General features: G+C 39.5%; 1 protein-coding gene across 1 annotated transcript in view; it reads left to right on the top strand.

Moving 5' to 3' along the window:
* The window catches only part of hcrtr2 (hypocretin (orexin) receptor 2), a 48,020-nt gene that overhangs the window by 506 nt on the left and 27,335 nt on the right, over positions 1-20,179 (top strand). The gene's annotated exons all lie outside the window — the stretch shown is intronic.

The raw sequence follows: 20,179 nt of genomic DNA, 5'->3' as shown, positions 1-20,179 counted from the left end.
TTTGATGTGGGACTCAGCGCTGCACCTGCGAGCCTGCAAGGCGCATGAGTCAGTGCGGCAAAAAGAAGAGAACAGGTGTGTTGAAAGATAACTCAGTCCAAATGCAGATTTGTTTTCCTTATCATTATACACATGCGTAATATTAATAAGATTCATGCATCAGTAATAGTAATAATAAAAAAATCTTTTTAAATTAATTTCAGCTCCCACGTCATTCCCTGCTCTTTGTACTTCTGAGAATCTGGGAAAGCCTCTGAATCATGTTCTATTTTCCTGTGAAAGAAGCCATGTTTGTCAAAACATCATGTTTAATATAATTTGTTTTCTTAGACGTTTCTTTCAAATCTGCATGGAAATCCCCTTTCGTCACTCTGCAGTTTGATCCTTTGAGCTAGACTCCAAAGAGCTTGTTTTTGGTTGTTTATCTCACTTGGGATTTCTCCTTATATTCCTGATACTTTATTAGACATTTTTCCATCATAAACAACATGGCGCTTTACACAATTTATATGTATGATCTCACAGTGAGACGGAGACTCAGGGTTGTGTTTTTTCTTTCTTTTTCAATAATTGAAGCTGTAACACGCTTGCAATTGTTTAAATATCGCTGGCTGGATTTTACTAACCTAAAGCTTAAGAATTAAAATAATCTACTCAAGAAAACGTTATTCTGGTAAATCATTTATCACAATTAAATTAGAACAAAAATACATGCACCAAAAAAATTAAAAAAAAACTTCTCTTTATGAATAATGTTAAAGTGGAAGTGTGTATTTTCCTGGCACTAGGGGGCAGTACATACATTTCAGGGTAGTTTTACACCATATCGCCCTGATTAAAAAAACATTACGATAAATGTTGTTATGCGTGTAGCAGAAAGCATGCAACCCCAACGTGACTCCTCAGACTTTGATGGTGCTTCAGTTAATTCCATCAAGAGAATGCAATGCTGATGCTAGTTTTCTGGCGCTGTTGTTTCTGGATCTCCTCTGGGTCCTGCACCTGCTGATGACATCATCATATTATGGCAATACCGCTCGCCAAAATATATTGCATCTCTTTTTCAATTATGTTCTTTTACTGTAACATGGTAACATAACTTCCGTAGGTCGTACATCCAGCCAATCATCTAGTGTGACGTCATCGACAGGTGCAGGGCCCCAAGCCGAGAAGGAAACGGCGTGTAATATTATGGCGTCCTGCAAAGACACTAGACTTGCTGCTTATGTGCTTTAGACCCGATTTTTATGGTTATATGTTACAAATCCACCAATATTTTTCAGTGACTGGACATAACATAATTCATTTTGAACATTTTGATGGCTATTTCCAGAATCAGAAGGGTTTTATTGCCACGTGTGCAAGACATCTCAACATTAGGAAATTGCTGTGATACTTGGTGCAAAAAGAAAGATAAAAATAAGAGATAAGTAAATGCAGGAAGTAAGAATATAATAATGATGAAATAATAATATAAAGTGGGAATAATTAGAGAAACGACTATTATATACAAGACAGTGTAGGTACTGATCAGAGTGGATCAGTTCAGGTACAAACACCACATAGGGTCATGTGACTGAAACTGAGTGACTGGATTGGGCAGCCCTAGGATTGTCATTCATGAGTCCAACAGCAGAGGGGAAGAAAGTGTTTTTGTGATGTGAGGCTCTGGTTCGAATGGATCTGAGCCTCTTACCCGATGGAAGCTAGTCAAAAAACTGTGTCCAGGGTGACACGGGTCAGCGGTGACCCAACCTGCATGCCTCAGTGTCCTGGAGGTGCACAGGGCTTGTAAGGAGGGGAGCTTGCATTCAATTATCTTCTCAGCACAGCGTAAAACACGCTGCAGTCTCTTCATGTCCCAGTTGGTGGCTTCAGCATACCACACAGTAATTCAAGAGGTGAGGATGGACTCGATGATTGCGGTGTAGAACTGCCTCATCGAATGTACTGGCAGGATAAATTTCTTCAGCTGCCACAGGAAGTATATCCTCTGCTGGGCCTTTTTTATGATGGAAATGATGGTAGGCACCCACTTGAGGTCCTGGGTGATGGTGGTGCCCAGGAAGCGACATGAGTTCACCATCGTGATGGGAGTGTCGGACAGAGATGTGGGGGGAGTGGAGCTGGTGCTTCCTAAAATCCACAACAACCTCCGCTGTCTTCTGGGTATTTAGCACCAGGTTGTTGTGGCTCCACCAGGAGATCAGCCGTTCAACCTCTATTCTGTGGGCAGACTCATCCAATGGCGGTGCTGCAAACTTGATAAGGTTGATGTAGGGAGAAGAGTAGAGGGGAGAGAACACAGCCCTGAGGGGAACTGATGCTGATGGTCCACGGGTCAGAGAAATTCTTCATCAGCCCTTCCAGAGATCAACAGTAAAAATGTGTTTATGTTTATGTATTTAGCAGACGCTTTTGTCCAAAGCGACTTACAAGTGATAATCGGCATTTTGCCCTTGAGGCTAACAACAACAACAACAAAATACATATTGTAACTTTAAGAAACAGACATCAACATCTTTCAAAGAGGATAAAACCTCTTTCGAACCACTAGATGTAACTAAAAAGAAAATTTTCCATTACATTAATTTTTACATGCTTCCACACGGGGCTAAATCAGTGGCTGAGATCCCTTCCAAAGATTTATTCATTTCTGACTGAACCCGTGGAAATGTGGGCAACAAAAACCGATCCATTTTACCACTAGCTCTACCTTTCACTAAATGAGGTCAAAGGTTAACATCAATTTCCTGTTTTGGTTTAAGTTTTTACTATCTATATGATAATTTACTGATTATTTTTGTTTTGTATGTTAAATATTATCACATCTACACATTAAATTAAAATTTAATTGTGGAAAAAAAAATCTAACATTTACATGGGGGTGCTATGGGGGTGCAATGACTGATCCAGGGGTAGCTATAGCGCCCCTAGTGCCCCCCTGGCGCTGCCACTGGGCTAACTATTCAGCAGGCTGCATAAAACAAATCAATAGCCTCAAATGAAATGGCCACGAGCAGGTTGTAATTTTGGCAATCAGAAAGTGTCTATCACTTTTAATCAGTTCTCCCCCTAACCATGAATATTTGAAATGAAACCAGTAGACTTTGTTCTTTAAGCTCAAATTGCACCAGTATCATTAAGGACCCATGGTATAGAAAAACCGTTATGAATAAAAGATGTTAGTGAATGAAAAAGAGGATTCGGTTAGTTTCAGTGAAAACTCACTGAACTGAAACAAACATCCTGAAAGTTAATTTTGTGTCAGACAGAAACAAAGTTGGATTAATTACTTGTCTAACAGCAGTGGAGGTGTTTCAACAAATTTCGTCAGGATGGACAGTCGTCTATGGGACTGACAGGTTGTCACTGTAATTGTCTCCCACCAGTTAGTAGGCACAGCCCAAAGCGATTGGGAATAGCATGCAGCATTACTTTTAAAATGAACTTTTTTTTTCCTGTCAGTAGGCTGGAGTGGTTCTATATGTAGAAAACAGCAGCTTATTGACTGCAATGAAATTTGGTCACAGCATCCAGAAGAAAGTCTCTAAACGCATTCATCAAACGTTTAAAAAGGTTTTCAATCATATTTTCTCCAAACACTGATACTTTATCAGACAGCAGTAGCCCAGGAGGTAGAGTGGGTTATTCAGTAATCGGAATGTTGCAGGTTCGATCCTGGCTCTGACCAGAGAATGCTGCTGTTGTGTCCTTGGGCAAGAGACTTAACCTGCCTTGCCTTCAGAACCAGAATCAGAAGGGTTTTACTGTCATATGTGCGAGAATCACAACAGTAGGAAATTGCAGCAGTAAAATAATTGTAACCAAAATTAGAATTAAGAAATAAACACAATGAAATGATAAAAATATAGGGAATCAATAATTAGCGAAGCACCTACAGTAAAGGTACTGGTCAGAGTGGGCCAGTTCAGGCGCAAACACAACACTAGGGTCATGTGACTGAAACAAAGCAGCTGGAGTGGGGAGGTCTTTCATGAGTCCGACCGCAGAGGGAAGAAACTGTTTTTGTGGTGAGAGGTTCTGGCTCCTGACAGATGGGAGTGAGTCAAAGAGACTGTGTCCAGGGTGAGGTGGGTCTGCTGTGATCCCACCTGAGTGCCTCAGTGTCCTGGAGGTGTGCACATCCTGTATGGAGGGGAGTTTGCAGCCAATAACCTTCTCAGCAGAGCTCATGACACGCTGCAGTCTCTTCATGTCCCTGATGGTGGCTCCAGCGTTCCACATGGTGAATGAAGAGGTGAGGATGGACTCAATCATTGCGGTGTGAACTGCTTCATCGACTGTACTGATAGGTTGAATTTCTTCAGCTGCTTCAGAAAGTACATCCTCTGCTAGGCCTTTTTAATGATGGAGGTGATGGTAGGCTCCCACTTGAGGTATTGGTTGATGGTGAAGCCCAGTAAGTGGCATGAGTCCAACATCGTTATGGGGGGAGTGACGCTGTGTGCTTCCTAAAGTCCACAACAACCTCCGCTGTCTTCTGGTTGTTTAGCACCAGGTTGCTGCGGCTGCTCCAGGACAGTTCAACCTCCAGTCTGTAAGTAGACATCCCCATCAGAGATGAGTCCGATGATGGTGGTATAGTCTGTAAACGTAATAAGCTTCACAAACTCGTGGTTTGAGGTACAGCCGTTGGTGTAAAGGGAGAAGAGCAGAAGGTAGAGAACACAGCTCTGAGGGGAACCGGTGATGATGGTTTGCAGGCTCGAGACCTTTACCCCGGCCTCACTTGCTGCTTCCTGTCCATCAGGAAGTCAGTGATCCACCTGCAGATTGGGTCAGGCACGTTCATCTGGGACAGGTTGACTTGGAGGAGGTCTGGCAGGATTGTGTTGAAGGCAGAGCTAAAGTCCACGAACATGATCCTGATGTAGGTACCCGGGGAGTCCAGATGCTGCAGGATAAAGTGTAGAGCGATGTTGATGGCATCTTCTACTGTAGACAAACAGCAGGGGGTCCAGGAGGGGAGGCTGTGAGGGTCTCGATGTGGGGGAAAACCAGCTGCTCAAAAGAAGCATTTGAATCTCCTGCTGACCACAATCAGGTGTGTCCAAGCAGGGAAATGACTAAAACATGTTAATAATGACCGTCAGGGCTGAGAGTTGTCTTTCCCTGCACTAAACCTTGTTGCATAAATGTAAAGAATGATATATGTTTTTACAAAAGTAAATGTATGTGTACATTTAAAGTAACACTCAGTAAGTTACCTGCTTCTCCCCCCTACTGGCTGAAAACAGAATTACCACTGTTATAAACAACCCTGCCGTAGCCTGCTGTTGCTAATGCAAACAATGAGCTAATGCTAACACAAGCCAATACATATTAAATAAGCTACAAAGTAAAAAGATATACACTGTTGGACAAAAAAAATTAAAAGTCCAGTAGCAACAAAGCCAGGTCACCATTAGTCTATGACTTAGATGCCTCCTTTAAATCACTCAAACAAGTGTTAGCCATACCGACGTTCACTCTGGGTTTAGCTCTTTGCTCACCTCTAAAGACATTACTCTCTTAATTTCTATGTTCCTTTATGAGGCCAAAAAAAGAAGCAAACAATTTCTTCTTGCACTTTTTATTGATGAGTGGCAAACTGAAAAAGCCAACTGCTAGCCTTTAGAGCTACTAACACAGTATGTTATTATACAGCAAGTTTCCACAGGCGCTGACCCGAACACAAGAGTTGTTTGATGCATTCTAGTCTGCAGAGGGCTGCAGAGTGATGTCCCATTTGAAGTTGCGTAAGAACGACTGAAACCAGTTTGAAAGCAGTAGCCGTAACCCATTCACTGTCATTGACGACTAAAGTCGTCATTTTAAATCCAACCGTTCACTACCAATGACGACTAAAGTCGTCATTTACATTTTTTTTACTGTGCAGGCATCGGATCGAGCCCCCGCATCATGAGAACAAACATCTCAGCTCTAAAGCCGATCTTCATCCACATACATCACAGGTCACGTGACCATGAAGCAGAAAATCTATGTGTTAGGAGATCATTTTGGGCCGCTGCTGTCATAAAAGTGAGGCGCAAACCAGAAAAGCTTCTGCCGATCACAAATCAACAACGGATTATGAAAGAACGGATAAAGCTCGAAACGCACGGATTCTTCCTGATGTAAGAGGTGAGTCTCCACTTTGTTTTGGCTGTTTTGGCGTCGACATCGTCCTAGCGCGCAACGTTCGGTGACTCTTAAAAAAGCGATGAGAAACGCTGGCAGCGAAGGGCTTTACTGATCAGGAAACGGCTGGTAGTGAATGGGTTAAGTGTTAAAACATCTTTAGGGTTGCTTTAAGCAGCTAGGTTTAGTGGCACCAGTTGACATAAATTGTTAAAGTAAATTTAACATTTACTTTCTAAGAGTGCAGTCTTGCTTAAATAAGCAAACCCTTCCAGTAAAAAATTTTTTTGAACCCCTTCAGTTCATCAGTTCATATGATTCACACACACACACACACACACACACACACACACACACACACACACACACACACACACACACACACACACACACACACACACACACACACACACACACACACACACACACACACACACACACACACACAACCCAGCGTAAATGCCAGCCCTTTAACGTTGGGCTCATAACTTACTTCTTCCCTTCTGTGTGGAAGATTTAGCCTGCACAATTTCCACAAAATCGTTCAGAATTTATGTAACTGGGGTTAATTTATCATTTCACCCTCAGTTCCTGTGAAATGAGTTCAGACCCTAAAAGGGCAGTGGCATTATGTGATGTTAGGCAAATCTTTCTTTGCATGGTCAAGTTTTAACTAGTTTTTGTGAATCAATGTTTTAGTTACACAACTATTGAGTTTTGATCATACTTCTGGTTTCCTGGGAAAATTGCTTTCTATTCTCTGAAGTTTTTCAATGACAGGTTATGCTGAAGCATCTAAAAATGTGTAGATGTTAGAAATGCTATTCTTAAACATGTTTTTTTTCTGAATGGTGAATAAATCACTGATTGTAGCACAGTAGTTTTTATTAAAAAGAATCACGTCTTCACTTAAGATGAGGTCCCTGCGAGAATTTTACACTCAGAGTGACCTGTTATTGGTTTCTCAGTCCAAATGCAAGACTAGTGGTTATTGTGCTTTTTCAGCTATCGGTCCTCGGCTCTGGAACCAACGTTCATCAGATAAAACAGCCCACATCCCTGCTTATTTTTAAAGCAAGACTGAAGCTTTATTTTAGATCAATTTCCTGGTTTTATTAATGTTTTTAATGTTTCTTCTATGCTCTATGGTCTTATTGCTTTTAATTCCTTAACATTTTTTTTAGTGCTTTATGCTTCCTTTTATCTTGCTGCTTTTATGTTGTTTTATGTGTCCTCGGGACTCCTTGACTCCTCGGGTGGGAAGAGGTTTTATAAATAAACAATTCAAAATTCAGTTTCCTGATGTTGGGCTATACCCAGCATGTGTTGCTGACAATGGTAAAAACAGGATCCACATTCAAACTTTGTATTTTATTAGAAGATGCAGATTTGCTTTGGTTTAAATCAAAGACTTCTGTAAATCCTTAACAATTACTTCCTTAAGGCTGTTATTATTTAAATTTGCAGTATAGTAAACAATTGTCGATAAGAAAAAGATCCCTTGTGGCTCTCATAAACCAGCTGTTTGCTTCTGTAAACCTGCACTGCACCAAACAGCCTTGAGACATAATCATCAACAACCTGGTCAATACTGTTTGTCCTTGGAGGCAAAGCAGTAACCTCAGTTATAAAGGACACACATTTACATCATCAATATATTCACAACACATGAGTCCAGATGAATTCTGCTTAATTTTTCTTTTGAGTTTTGAATCTTGCCAATTATGTTGAAGGCGTACACAAAATCGTTCTTAGGTTCAACCCTTTAGGCCAATGTCCACACTTCCACTCACATCATAAAAGATGTCGGTGTGCCTTTTCGCAAACTCTTAGAATTACGGGATTTCACCCAAACAATTGTCAGAGATCAAGTTAGTCATGGTTTGTGCCATTCCACCAGTTAGTGCGGGGCTATAACTCGCCAAATATCGGTGTGTCTGCAGAGCCAGAACACGCCTCGGTCTCCTCTCCTGTTCACGGTCAGCTCTCTAAAACTAACAATGCTAGGTTCATGAAACTCTCACACCACAAAGTTGACCAGTTGTGCTAAATAAGGATACATGTGTTGTGAATGTTAAACTCAATGAAGTTGGTGAAATCATCACATGAATATCAAATCTGCTATATTTGAACATACGCTCTGAAAAAACAAAAGACATGATGAATATTTTTAGGTAAAATCTGTTGTTTTTATTTTAGACATTATCTTAATATTCATGGTAACAATAATAATAACAATTATATTGAATATGTTAAGCAGTTTTAAACTAATATTTCTCTGGGAAATGGAAAAGGACAGTTATTGCACCATCCAATCTCACCATCGGTGGTGATGATGAACAGTAGGAAGATGATAATGAGGCATATTGTCAAATATAAAATATTCTAAAATATTCTAATAATCTATGTTTGATCAGAAAAAGTATCTATTGTTCAATAACTGATCAAAAATACATAATCTGTTTTTATTAAAATATATTATATTGATGAATAATTGTGATATATTCTCTATTTTTGAACAGCGGTATGATGTTCTAAAATTAGCTAGATTATTCTAAAGTGTCTTATAATTATCTGCATTTTTCAAAATAATGTTTATTTAACTTGTTCATGTTATTTTATTTTAGGATTTCTTTTACCAGAACAAGGTCAACGTCCATGCACTTTGGGTATGGACGACAATACCACCCTGGGGTTGAACATTAAATCACTTCAATGAGTGCCCTATAAAGGGTTAAAGACAGAAAGACCTCATGCACTCATATATGAAACAAAACAAGATTGTTTCTGGTTTCCGGTTAGAGTGTTGGAGCAAAAAGCCACATTTGATGATTTATTTCATTAAAATTCACTCGAGGTGTTTCAGTCATACATGCCATGTCTATTAATAGTTTACAGTAACTCACGTTTGACTTTAACACAGCAGCGACTCAAGCGAAGCTGCCAACGCAACACCAGAGACACACAGTAGAGTTAGGTGGCTGGCAAAATAAAAAAGCTATCTATAAGCTTTCTGCCGACAGTATTCCAGACATTCTCCAAGTTCCTCTTTCCTCTTTTCCTTTTCTTTTCTCTATCTCCTCTTTCCGTTTGGTGCAGCAGGTCCCCTTTGCAGTTCTCTGCACTGCCTACAGGTGGTGCTTCGTCCAGCTGAGTCACACCTGCTGCTTGACGGCACTCATCACTCACCTGCTGTTTAAGCCTGCCAGAAGCTCCAGTTCCAGATCATTGCAGTTTATGTAATCCATTTGAAGCTTGCTGGACACCCTTGAAGTCATTTCCTCTTCACGACTATTCATTCTGTAGGTGAAAAAGAAAAACCACACCCTGCCATCAGTCTACTTCCACTTATCCAACGTTACACTCGCTGGCCCGCTCTCCACTGCTGCTCTTCTCTATATTCCCTCTGAGATGTCTGGATCATTCCTAAGATATAGACACAAGGACAAATACATCCAGTGATGAACAAAATTTTTATAAAACACTGAAAAAATTTGCACTAAAATTTATTAAAGGTAGATCTCAGTTTGAAGGAGATTTGATCAGTATCGATACGACTTGGAAGGATTTCAGAGAAATGGCATTTTTGGTATTTAGTTGCTAATAATGTAAGTTAAATGAATTGTTTTAATAACACTTTCAGTGATGTATTCAGAATGTTTGGTGGAAGAGTGAAAATGACAAGTAAAAACACACATTTGTAATCAAGAAGTACATTTCTGGATACCTGGAATTTTATGGAACGTTTGTGATCTTCAGCCAAAAGAGCCTGATTTATTTTCTGCCATATGACATAGCAATAATTCTATTTATACGGTTTCCAATTTTAACCAGGAAGATGAAAATGTAAAATTAAATTTCAAGCTACAACTTTGTCATGTGCCGGTTTATGTTTTATTACACCGTTATTACACAGACAGTCTGGCTGTTAACCTTTACAAATGTCATTATAAGTGTCAGCCTTCAGCACGTGCTAAACACGTGCTTTCTGGATTGCTCTGGCTGAAAACAGTGGCATTTATTTAATTGTTGCAGCAATCAATAAAGATCAAGGATGTCTTGAGGCAGACCTTCCTGCACAGCACTGTAAATATAAAGCTTTTGTCCTCTAAAGATTATTTTCAGTTTCTGCTTTTTTGTCAAACTAAAAGTGTATTTTTACCTTTAATCTCTGGGAATATCCATCGAAATGTGGAAAATTACTAAAATGAAGTCCAGTTGTTGAAAAATATTAGTGGCTTCTTAACATATAACCATAAAAATCAGGTCTAAAGTACAAAGGGCATGGGTCTAGCGTCTTTGGGGGATGCCATATTAGATGCCATGTTTCCATCTGGCCGGCTCGGGGTCCTGCGTCTGTCGATGACGTCACACTAGATGATTGGCTGGACATACGACCTACTGAAGTTATGTTACCATCTTCAAAGTTAGTTAATAACAATACTGCTAAACTCTTTCCAAAACCTATGTGAAAGAACAGAATCGAAATAGAGATGCAAGGAATTTTGGCCGAGTGGTATTGCCATAGTATGATGACGTCATTGGCAGTCGCAGGACCCTGAGCAGATCCAGAAACTACAGTGACAGAAAACTTTGTATTCTCTCGATGGAAGTAACCAAAGGACCATCAAAGTCTGAGGAGTCTTGCAGAGTGCACATGCTTTCACCCCCACAGGAACCAACATTTACCGTAATGTTTTTTTTAAACTAGCGACAGTCACAGTGATGTGGTGTAAAACCATAGACTGTACATACGTGTAAAACTACCCTGAAATGTGTGTACTGCCCCCTAGTGCCAGGAAACTACAGACTGCCACTTTAAATGTTTCATATAAGCAAGTAAATTTCAATATCGAATCCAATTTTGTCTCATAAGTCTACTGAATGTTTTCCTCAGGTCTTGGGGATGATCAAAACATTTCTATTTATTTATGTTTTGGAAATGCAAGGCAGGACTTTATTGTTTCATGAGCAAAAGTTTTCATTTTGGAGCCGTCTCATGTTCAGGATGATTCATTTTAATCTCTGTCCAATTTTATGATTATTTTGTCCTCTGCTCTGCAGTCATTCGGCACATCCTGGTTTTCCTTCTGCTTATCCGCTCACCTGTGCTTCATTCTAATTTTCACCCCTCCTATCTCCGTTTCTCTTGTCTTTGTGCTACGAAATGAGCTTTTTATTTATATTAATATGACTTTCCCCCCATATTTTTATTTGCGTTGTGTCGCTGCCTCTTTTTGGTCCCCTAAAAACCATGACAACATGATAACTTACAAAAGAAGAAAAATAAACAACACATTTATTTTTTGTCTGTAACACCAGAAGATAATAGGCTCTGCTTCAATTTATCTATAATTTCATATGATCTTGTTTCTAACATGATCTCTCAGCATAAGCAGTAATTACTGTTTTTGAGTGGACATGCATCACAACATAATGACCATGAGGATGAAAATTGTAAAATCTGGTTTAACATATTCCTGAGATGTCACGTTTAAGAGATTAAAACAGATTAGAACAGACAGAAAATCTACAAACATCATGTTCCAGACCACAGATGCTGCCAATAAAGAGGTACAAAAGTCATTATCCAGATTGTAGTGAGTTCATTACCGGAAAATGTAACCTCTTCAGCATTTTTTTTTGTAAATCGTGTTGTGAATAAAACACCACTTCAGTGAGACGGCCAGCAAGGTAGTTTTGTGACAGTTATTCATGTTTAATGATGCAAATGCTGCTACTGGCTCACAACAGAATTTCAAACAATTTAGTTGCTTCCTGATTGACGTTAAAATGACCTTTTGCATGTCCCGAAAGCATCTCCATTAAGTGCTGCTGCCTTGGATTGCTTTTTAGTGCTCTGATTTGTCTTTGGGCATGTGACTGTTTATCACAAAGCTGCAGTACTCATGAAGTAACTGTACAGAACTCTCTGATTTATCTCTGCTAAAAATCTCAAATTCTCCCTAAAGCTTTCATAGTTTAGAAGGAGGAAAGTCATATCAGGAAAACACAGTTTATCTGTTTTCTGTCAGAGAAATCTATCGAGCTTCATTGTTTCTAAAATCATTTAACATGCTGTAAAGGTTTAAAATAAGATTCTTTAAATGTGACATGTATGCAAGCAAAACATGCAGAGAAATGTTAAAGAATGAACAATTCATTTCTACTCAGCCACCGGTGTGTGTGTGTGTGTGTGTGTGTGTGTGTGTGTGTGTGTGTGTGTGTGAATCATATTGCAGTTTTGCATGAGTTTAAGTGAAGCGTTTGATAAAAAGGGACTGCAGAGGAAATATGTGCAAATTATGTTAATAATTAAAACTTCATGTTTTGGATGGAAGGTGCACTGGCGTTGCTGTTTGCAGAATAAAGAAGTATGTTTTGAGAAACTACTAGATTTACTATAAGCGCATAATATTCACAACATAATTATTTATTAGGATAATTGCACACTTAATAAAAAACAAGTAACAAACATAAACACACACTGTTCAAGGTTTTCCCAGAGTTAGGGTATAGGCAGTTTGGGTTTTATTGAATTATATTTTGTTAATTAAAAAATATTTTATGTGTTTTTAATCTTCGTTTAAGGGACATTCCAATCCCCCCCAAAAAGTTGTCTGTTTCCATTTTAGCCGCAGTTAAATAAGTAGGAAAAAACAATGTTTAACCAGTTCTTTAGTCCTTTGCCTCTCAGTTAAGTTGTCAATTACAGTTAATTTATTAATTAAATTTAATTTTTTTACAGAAACCTTGTGTAAACAATTAAAACTGTAAATGTCTTCTCAGTGCTTTAGGATCTTAATGAGCTGACTCCATCCTTTCACCAGGATCAACAGTCCATCAGAACAAGAAGATCAAATAATGAAATTCACCTCATTTTCAGATCCAAATGAAAAAGTAGCGTTACCTAACCTCGGACAACCTAACTCTTCGCATTAGATCTTTTCAGAAAATCCATCATTTCAAGAAACGATTAAAGACCCACTCTACTCTTTGACTCTAGTTAAATGTACTTGCCTGAGTCCGATCTTGAGCTTTCCTTACGTTATTTTTTTCCTTTTAATACATTCTTGTCTAGTCGTTGCCCTCTGGATAAATAAATGCAAAGCCCTGTGGTGCAGCCCTTTTTGCTTTAAAGTATTATGCAAAAAATAAAGGACACGTACCTCAAAGTCTGCACCCTGGATCCTTACACACCGTAATATATAACAGTATATACAGATGTCCAAAACAGAAAAACTGTTTTGGAATGAAATCCTTTGAATGTCCACCATCTTGTATGCAATGGCGCCCCCAAAAAACCCCTAGAAAATGGCTTGCCCCCCCCCCCCCCCCCCGCAAAATCCAGCATTGATAAATCATATTAATATTAATGTTCACTCAAACCATAAATCGATCTTATTTATTCATGACGTAATTGTAAAACAAAATAGAAATAATATATTTAATGAGTACAGAAATAATCAGAATAAAAAATGCACGTTTCTGCTGCTCACCATTCCAAAAAGTTTGTATCTCCGTAGCTTTTTGTGAAGACAGCAACAGGTAAATTAAACGGAAAAAAAAAACAAAAAACCATTTTAAAATAAAATTTGAAATAACATTTTAAATAACTGAAATGTATTTTTCTGAAATGTTTGTGTTTGTAAAATTTAACTTCAATATTTTTGATACGTACTGTTTAAAAAAATAAACAAAATAAAGGAGCAATGCAATATATCGCCACAGGCTAAACTCTCTCTGAGCTACCGCAAGGACCAGTTTGGTGTGCCACCCCAAAGATTTCTCTGGCTCCGTCTGGCCACCCCTATCAAAAACTTCTGGAGGCGCCCCTGCTTGTATGATGCGATGCCTTCAAAAGGAAGCTCTAACTGCTGCGATTCCCTTGATGTGAACAGAAAGGCTGTTGGAAAGCTCCAGAAACATGAAACATGAACAACTTGCAAGAATGACAAGACTATGAAAGACACATAGCTGGTGCATTATAGTATCTGCAGGATAAAATTCCAGTTTTATTTGGTAATGAATAAATGTGTGTCACACATCACATCACAGACAGTTCTGTGTTTACAAACAGCAAATAAACAAAAGCCCTGTTGTCTGCAGGCACGCACTGATGCTTACTTATTTTATGCTGCATAACTTGCATTATTCAGTGTAATTTACTAAATGAGTGGTTTATAAATAATTAAACAGATTTTCTGAGGCTGCTGACAGACCAGCCAGCCCTCTCATGGTGAAAGTGGTGCTCTTTTCACTCGGCTCGACACCACACATCAGCTCTCTGAATCAACGAGGAAAAACTTTACTGATAACATCTTGGAATAAAGAGAGACGAGAGCAAATATAGATGAAGCAGGAACTCTCCCTCGGGCAGTTGGTCACAATACCTAAATCATTCATTAAAGTACGCCTTAGTTTATTAAATGAAATGATTAGGTTAATTATGTTGTTTCTTTACAGTCACACACCAGTTTTAGGACAGAAGTAGGGGACACCCTGGGCAGCTTTCTTGTCGATCACAGGGCTGCAGCAGCTTCATTCAACAAAATAATTATTGGTCGCTCATCTGACATGGAATAAAATCTGTTTGAGTTTGTAATTCAACTCTGGATGAGCTTTTCTGCAATGTCCCCAATTTTATGTTTGTCCTGAATTAGAATGAAAATGAATTCGACACATTTTGAGTGGTTTGACAGGATCTAGAATAGGATGTTGAGGAATGACTTTGTTTTGAGAGGGAGACTCTACTTGTCAGTAAATAAATAGTAGCACCATGTGCACTTTTGAAAATGGCAGAAAGAGAAGTCATTGGGGATCAAAGTGGTTCTCCATTAGGACGCAGAAGGAAGATCCCTAGACCTTTACCTTGATGTGCTTTAATGTTTGGCTGCAGAAAATGCAGTGACAGGCAATTTAGTTTGTCAGGTGTCAAAATAAATTTGAGGTTGTGTAGGGTTTGGTAATTTGAGTCCTGTAAGAGCTCAATATATATATACACCGTAAATCCTCTAATACAGGCCCAGGCCTGTATTTGACTCAAGCTCATCAAGCTCCAGGCCTTTATTGGAAGGAGGGCCAGTATTAGAGGCAGGCCTCTATTTCTATTTGAACAAAATGAACTAATGGTTCGCTGGAGTTTTTGACAATTAAAATTGCGCCCACATTGTCAAAGTTAAACACATTTCTTTTAACAACGGTAGTTTCTGCTTCAGCCCTCTCCCCCCTCCCCCTGCGCAGCGGCTGCAAACTCACATGCGCCAGCAGCCTCTCGGAGTTCCTGCTGCTCTAAACATTAAAATAATTATTTCATTTTCTGTTCCTCACTTCTGATTACCTTCAATGGTGTCTGTTTGTTGCAACCACCAGGTACAAAAACTAACTTGTTTTTATTTGACTATTTTTCTGTCCTGTCTGTTTATTATCTTCCTGCATCTCCTCTCAATCCTAAAGAGAAACTGCTACCTGGGTTCATATATATTCACCTTATGAGTTACCTTTGAACTGCAGCTCTAAAATATCTACCAACCGCAAAAACAGCGGAGTGCTCGCTGCTCACCGGTCACATCAGTGATCGGTGCGTCACCGGAGGACAAGGTGATGCGCCCCGCTCCACAGCGAAACGCATCAGGCGCAAATAAAAGACAGGAAACATCAAAGGAAGTGAACCGACATGAACGATCGCGTGTTAAATTAGTTTTTGAGGTGGCGACACCTGATTCCATCCATCTGATGCGGCTCTCTGTGCTTGTAAAATAATGAATGGATATTTAAATAAAATGCTTTACATTTTACTGCATTAATTTTACATCTGTAAGCCAATTCTAAATGTAAAGATTGTCTGCGTAAACCTGAACAGTTCCAACCTGGTCTTACTGTGAGACCGGGTTGACGCGTTACGCTTGTGCGTAATCATATTGGCACATTCTGGGCTGAAGATGTGAGATTCCGGGATTCCCCTCAGACAGGCTCATGGATGTGTCGCCACATTGGAGACAGGAACAAGCACTATTCAGCCAAAGTTTCATAATCAGGGAGCATTTTCTAAGCGACAAGTCTCGCTTCAGTCGGAGGAATCTTCCCGCATGCGCTCTGGTTGTGCGACGTGCTCCAAACCCCTCTCCACATCTTCAGCTCGCTGTCAGCGCGTACGTACGGCGCACAGCGAGCTGCGCTGAGCTCCGTGTCCAGCTCAGATGGGAATCATTTCTTGAGTGATTTAGCTACATCTGCACGAAACGAATAAAGTGTCAGCTCGTCTGCATGCGTCGGGGTAATTCTTTCTGTTCTTTCTCCGTCAAAATAAATAGTCAAATACGGAAACTGTCCGGTCAACACAAGCCCTGCTTTTAACTGTTCTGTTTTCTTGTGAAAATTGTTGCAAAGAGATATAATTTAACTTGATTAACACCAGAGTCAGGCGCACTGCACCGTTGTCTCCATCACTGTAAATGAGGGAAAAACAAAATGATCGGATCCTTTTCTGACCTTCCCCACCTACAAAGTTTAATTACAACAATCAAACGTGACAGAGCCTGGATTTGTATTCTGAACAGTCTAAACATGTTTTAAAAAGAAACGTATGACAAAAGTGGCACCTGCTCAGTAAAACCACCAACAGGGTGAAAAACATCTAAATATTGTAGGCAGAGACGGGCTACAACTTCTGGATCCATTTTATATAAATCGTTTTATTGATTATCTTCTTATGAAAGATAACTTTGACGTACATCAGCCGGTACCGGTACCGGTGTTGTGCCATAAATCGACTCGCTGCCAAAAAATGATTAGCCACTAAAGAAAGGAAGGGGAAAAAATCAAATCGCTGGAGAATTGTTTATTTACATTTATACAACGTTTACATTCAATACAGGGCGCCATTTTACATTGTTTATTTATTTTTTAGTATCAAGGCTGTAACATAAAGAAAGCCAGTTCTTACCACAAACCATCTTTCAATCGCAAATATTGCAAAAAGGATTAATATATCCTCATTGTGAACGTTTAAGACAAATAGCAACACTTAAAACAACTTCCGAACTGGACAAAACTAAGCTAATCATTTTTTGGTAGTGAGTCGATTTATGGCACAACACCGGCTGCTGTCTGATGGTAGGCCCCGCCCACAAAGCCGCGGCTGCTGCAGTGTTTTCTTCACCGTGGGAAACGGGTAATAATGGCTCTTTGATGGGAACAGGTTGCCGACCCCTGCACTATAGTGAAGTTGACTAGTTCATACAACCCCTACTGCTCCCCAGAGTGTTCTGCCGCATAATCAGCACGTTCTCTTTGAACTTGATATCAAATTTTTGCCTCCTCTTCGTCTCCGCACGGTTAAAGTTACCCTCGCGGTCTATCACTGGCAAATCAAAAGTGAGACGATGACACAACCGCCCCCCGTACTTGCTTGTTACCACATTCCACCCGGCCACAATAAGAGACCGGCCATTATTCACCTCCGCCATCTCCGACAGCGGCCAATATTGGAGACCCGGCCTTTAATTGAATACCGGCCTGTATTAGAGGATTTACGGTATATTACCTCTACTTATGACCAATAAGCTGTATACTCTAAATATAGAATGTTGTTACGATCCAGGCTGTCTAGGGGGCCTGGGGTAACAATTGAGGATGCATAGTCTCATGTTAAAAGTAACAAAACAACATTTATTTACATAAATATAAACACAAAACACAGATTAACAAGACACATCAGCAGCAACACAAAACAAGTAACAACTAAACTCTCATATTAACCAAATTAATACCAACACTACGAATGTCCATCGCATAATTTCCCTTTTACTGAGTGATGTCTTATTTAAAACAAGGGAAGGGGTAAAGTTTCCTTCACACCTAAAAAGGCTGACGGTTAAACAGAGAGAATTTCCTAAGCACCCACCTAAGTTGTCACATAATACTTTAACTTAAAACCAAAAGCTGCTGAGGGCTGGCTGACTTTTATGCTGCTGGCAGAGCTGATCATCAGGATCCGCTGGGAGAGTCTAATTGGGAGGCAATTTAGTGAGATGGGAGACAGGTGCTGCATCTCCTCACACACACACAGGAAAAAGCAACCAAATGGCCCTGGGCCATAACAAATACCAACCCTGCTTGGGCTTTGTGTGTTTATCAGAAGATCTAGGATTCTTTATTTATTAGGGGATTGTAAACACTTCATTTTGATTCAGAAAAGAGTCAGGCTTATAAAAGTAAGAATTTATTTTACCAACAATTAAAACATGACAAGTTAAATAAGCATTTACTGTGAGTGGATGATCTAGATGTGATGTATGAACCTATGTGTGAATGATGTTAGTCAGAACTTCCGTATCTAGGAGAGCTGAGTTCTGGATGTAAAAGAATTTGGTTTGTGTTAAGCTATGAAGTTGGTTGTTATCAAAGGACATCAGACGCTATCTGTGTCTACTTCACCCATCTTCGGAGACCCTCTTGGTGGATCCGAAGTTCAGAGAGGTCGGATGACCTCTGGCACCAAAGGGCTGTAGAATACAGTGGCACTGACTCTTCAGTCCAGAGATGTCTTGGGTCATGACAGTTGGATGGAACCACATTCCTGGGACTCTTTAAGGAGTCTAAACAATATCAGCTCGTTCTGCAGGAAATGTTTGCGGTATCAGCTTCGCAGGTGCAAAAAGGTTTTGACGACGTGTCAAAAGCTTTGATGGATTAAGAGGGTTTTGCTTCAGATGGCCGGTCTGAAGCTTTTCTCAAGAACTGATGAATCACCAGAGTGATCTGGTTTTAATGTTCTCATGTTATGATTTGTGTAGCCAACCAGAGGTTGACAAGTTGAGGAATATTACCAAGACAACCTCAGAAACACACCTTCTTTGATACCGGAGGCTCTGACTGGCATAAAGGACTATTTATGTGTCATGAGTTTAACTTAACCTTACTTTGTCCTTGTGCGAGTACAAATGGTGATAACCTTGTCATGTAAACATGCTGAAACATATTTCAATCACTGTAATCATAACATAACATTCATTTCAAACTTCAATCATTGAGCACAGATTAATGAAACATTTCATTATATTATAAATATTATAAGTATCAATAAACAAACATTTATCTAATGATTGTCTAGCTTATAAGTTGTAAAAGTTCATATCTAATTTAGGAAATCATTCTTTGATTTAGCAACTGATCTGGGCTGACAGTGTTCCTTACATGGAGGCATGAAGACCTGAAAGATTGGACCTTGAGGAGAGAACGCTATTGTTGACATTTCGTTATCTGTTCAGAGCTGCAAAGGCTCTGAGCTCCAGCTGGTGGGATGGAGGCAGGCTGATTTAAAGGGAACACATGCAGTCTTCTGTCTCCATTTTGACCAGATGTTGAATGGTCGAACAGTACCTAAAACTGACCATTGCTGGATGTTACAGTTGTAAGAATCCTTTACCTGAGCATAGAAACTGTGCATGGAGATGTAATCTATTCCCAGCCCACACGGTCACTTTGATCATAATATTTTGTGCGATATAAATCTCAGGATTTAATGTGCAGTCGCTGCTGAACGGGGTATCTAGGGACCAGCTAAAAATGTTCAAAAGATTTATTCATACTGATTATGTGGCCACTATTCACATATGCAGTTTTGTCTTTCTGGCTATGCAACAATTTATTTATTTAGTTTTTGCAGAAAAAAGTTAATTTTATCATAATTTCATTTCATATCACAGCAGAACACATTTTAAGTGATTCAAATGAAAAGAAGATATGCAGCTCAGGAGAATCACTTTTAATTCACAAGGCAGTAAAGCTGCCTTGCTGTCTCATTGGAGGATTTTGTTTTTAAAGGGAAACGTTGCAGTTTTGGCTTGCTTTTAGCACCCCCTAGAGTCCATTATTAATTCACTATCGTAAAAGCAAAAGTGAAACTCTCCTTCTTGCTGGGCGTTCAGCTGAAATGTCTCCTTAGTCTTCATTACTTTATATAGGAGCAGTTCATCACTAAAACAAACAAATAAGCTGTATTCACTATGGAAAGCACGCAGGAAATGTGCTG

This window comes from Nothobranchius furzeri, chromosome 12 (genome assembly GCF_043380555.1).
Source record: "Nothobranchius furzeri strain GRZ-AD chromosome 12, NfurGRZ-RIMD1, whole genome shotgun sequence".
NCBI lineage: Eukaryota > Metazoa > Chordata > Actinopteri > Cyprinodontiformes > Nothobranchiidae > Nothobranchius > Nothobranchius furzeri.
The sequence above is the reverse complement of the archived record's forward strand: the minus strand, read 5'-3'. Positions and strand labels throughout refer to the sequence as shown.